Source organism: Tamandua tetradactyla, chromosome 24, assembly GCF_023851605.1.
Source record: "Tamandua tetradactyla isolate mTamTet1 chromosome 24, mTamTet1.pri, whole genome shotgun sequence".
Classification (NCBI taxonomy): domain Eukaryota; kingdom Metazoa; phylum Chordata; class Mammalia; order Pilosa; family Myrmecophagidae; genus Tamandua; species Tamandua tetradactyla.
The window spans coordinates 53,527,313-53,531,063 of record NC_135350.1 but is presented as its reverse complement, the minus strand read 5'-3'; the positions used below and the strand labels follow the sequence as shown (position 1 = coordinate 53,531,063).

At 39.3% G+C, this 3,751-nt stretch overlaps 1 pseudogene; it reads right to left on the bottom strand.

Moving 5' to 3' along the window:
* Positions 1-3,018: 3,018 nt before the first annotated feature.
* LOC143667974 (coiled-coil domain-containing protein 25 pseudogene) lies at positions 3,019-3,410 on the bottom strand (annotated as a pseudogene).
* Between the last annotated feature and the right edge of the window lie 341 nt (positions 3,411-3,751).

Below are 3,751 nucleotides of genomic sequence, written 5' to 3'. Positions count from 1 at the left end.
CTAGCAAGGGAGATGAGGTCATTTTGTATAGTAAATTCAAAGCAGACAAGAAAACAGTGTTAATAGTAAGTTCAAGGCCGAAAAGAAACACTGTTAAAACACTGTTAACATACATTGAAAGGATGTGAAGCAGAGCTATCTATCTTTCAAAAGCAGAACTAGTGGGAGCCAAAAACTAACCATTTTTAACATAAATTAACATAAGTTGAAAGGAAGGGAGGCAGAGTCTAGTGGATGTGGCTTACAAACGCGAGGGGCTGAGGCTAGCGGATGGCTGTCTTCATTAGCGTTAAGGCCTACAAGAAAATGACCACACAAAGGGTGTGACAGTCACAAAGGCACCAGACAAGAGATAAGGGCTTTTACAATCCTTTCAGATATCCAGACAGCTTAATTATTGTTTAGGACTTTCAGGTTTTCCCCTTTGTCTACTCCAATATCCCCCACAGCAAAAGGAACATCCATCTAATGATTCTGTAATCAAAATCATCCTTTAAATCCTGATTTATCAGTTACACTATCCACAGTGTCAACGTGCTGTGATAGGTAGACTCTCTCTTGTAGGATATTTTTGCTGGACTAGAATACAGTTAAGAATAAGAAGTCTGCATGTAGACCTCTGACTGTGGTCAAATTTGAATTTGTCCTTCCTGTCCTGCAAGCCTCGTTCTCTTTCCCCTTCATTGTTTTGTTTTGTCTCTTTGTAGAGGTTACTTTACACTCTGTCTGCAAGAAAACTATCTCTTCTAATCAGAATCACACTGGATAAGTGGTCATTCAAATCAATACTAATGTAACATCTTAAATAACTGAATCTACATTTGAGAAATCTAAACTCATCTTTCAATTCAAAATAAATCTTATTTCGAGGTAAGTAAAAAATTTGGCAGGATAACACAATGCTGAATTCTTTCTAAAATCATAATTGTAATGTGGGATTTTGCCTCATGTTGTACCCCAAGATGAAAATCAGGTGACCTACATTTCCAAAATGATTCACAGAACATCCTCTCTCCTATTTCCCTGCCTCAGTGCCTAGAAGTTGTAATATTGAGGTAGTTCATAAGAGATGCCCCAGTATTATTGCTGTATTTCCTTACTAAAATGGCTTTATGAATTAGTGTACTCTCAAGAATGTGTAAAAACATGCTTTCTGAAAGAGGGAGTGAAACCAAATGTCTGCTGCATCTGCCTAGCCATGTCCAGGCCCACCTGCATTCCAGACACAAGAAATCAGCTACGAGCCAGAGCTTATAGCACCACCCCTGTCCGTTCCCATCTTAACCCACACCCTGCTTGCTAGCCTATATAATCTGGAGACAAAGGATATTCAGGGCTCAGATTTTGGACAGAAGTCCTCTGAGTCTGCTGCAGCAGTAAAAGCTTGTTCACTTCTCAGAGGCTTCAGTGCTTTCTTGGGTGGCGTTAAGAGTTTTCCCTACTTCAATATATGTCTTGGGTTGGTTGGTGCTCAGGTAAAGACTCCCACAAGGCCCAACCTTTATTAACACAGATTATTTTTTGTTTGTTTGTTTGTTTGTTTGCATGGGCAGGCACTGGGAATCGAACCCGGATCTCTGGCATGGTGGGCGAGAACTGCCTGCTGAGCCACTGTAGCCCACCCTATTTTTTTTAAATATGGCAGCACTAAGAGGCTAGGACAAACTGAAAAAGCCTGAGGATCACAAGCTGATCAACTGTGACCACACAATGGTACATGAAAATTGGAAGCCAGCAATGCTGAAAATACCACTATCATCTTCAAACTCATAAGCTTCTTTTTTCTAATCAGGAAATCAGGTGTATGTGTGGGGAGCATTCACATATATTGCTCACCAACACATTCTTTTTAACACAGCAGAAGATATTTTAAGACATTATGAAAAGCTTTTCAAAATGTCTGTTTTCAGGGGAAGGCCACATTAACATAAATAACTTTTCAGAGTTGGCTCTTTCTAAAGCCTAACTCAAGAACAAAGTCAGCCAACTTCCATGAGGTACCCAGAGATGGTCCGGCAAAAATATTTTCACTTTCCTAACATTATATGCTGTCTTCAAGTCCAACTACATATCTATAATATTTCAAGTCCAATTACATCTCTCTCTCTCTCTCTCTCTCTATCTATATCTATCTATATATGTGCTGGTTTGAAAGGAAGTATGCCCTCTAAGAAAAGCCATGTTTTAATATAAATCCCATTTCATAAAGGTATAATAATCTCTATTCAATACTGTATGTTTGAAACTGTAATGAGATCATCTCCCTGGATGATGTGATTTAGTTAAGAATGGTTGTTAAACTGGATTAAGGGATGACATGTCTCCACCCATTTAGGTGGATCTTGATTGGTTTACTGGAGTCCTATAAAAGAGGAAACATTTTGGAGAAAGAGATTCAGAGAGAGCAGAACAATGTAGCCATGAGATACAGAGAGTCCACGAGCCAGCAACCTTTGGAGATGAAGAAGGAAAATGCCTTCCAGGGAGCTTCATGAAACCAGAAGCCAGGAGAGAAAACTAGCAGCTGATGCTGTATTCGCCATGTGCCCTTCCAGCCGAGAGAGAAGCCCTGACTGTGTTCGCCATGTGCCTTTCCAGATGAGAGAGAAACCCTGAACTTCATTGGCCTTCTTGAATCAAGGTATCTTTCCCTGGATGCCTGCGACTGGACATTTCTATAGACTTGAAATTGGGACATTTTCTTGGCCTTAGAACTGTAAACTGGCAACTCATTAAATTCACCTTTTTAAAAGCTGTTCTGATTCTGGTATATTGCATTCCAGCAGCTAGCAAACTAGAACAATATATATGTATGATCATTTTCTGACAGCAAAAAAGGGGACTTAAAAAAATCTCTGAAATCAATATCTATGTAGAATGAAGGCAGAATTTTGGCTGGATTGTTTTTTTGTAATTCAGACCATAGCTGAAATAAAAACATATGCAATGGTCCCTAAATTCACATTTTTAAAAGGTCCTTTTCTCCATTCACATGAATTCAACTGAATCTTTGCTTTCCTAATTTGAAGACATATTCTCAACTTTAATTAGGGATGAATAGCTTCTAAGTTCATCCATTTGCCTCTTCATCTTCATTTCTTCTTTTTCTCTCCTTTTTATTTCCTCAGTTTGGGCTTATTTTTCATTCCTCTCTTTATGATATCAGCATTCTTTCTCTGCTGCTAGATCTGGGAACCACTCCATTTTGGTCTTTTCTAATTGATTTAGTCTCTCATTCGCTTTCTTCTCCACTGTCACAATTTTAACATACTTTTGCCTGATAAAGTCTATCTGTCCCACAACCATGTCAGCTGTTTTCTTCAGGTGAGACCACTGTATATACACTACATTAATGCTGCTCATCTTGCAGCTTGGATGCTGTTGGCCTTCACACGATGTGCACAGCCCATCAGCAATTCCTCTGGAATGTCTTCTGTCTTCTCCCCCTTATGTAAGCAAAGGTGTACATGAGCCAAAGAGAGTTTTTCCATGTGAAACCAAATATCTTCAGGCCAGCCATACTTTATTAGTTCATCATCTTGAATATGATATTTATTTCATATTTACCCTTTCCCATGTAGATAGTATAAGTAGATGGATTAAGGCTGCTGCTGGTAGGACACCGTGATCCCATTGGCCGCATGGCAATTCCTGCAGGAGCTGCAGCACTCAACTCTGGAAGCTCAAGATCATGGTTACTTTTAACATAAAGCACAGCTTAGAAAAGTCCCAGTGGCACTTTACAATTACA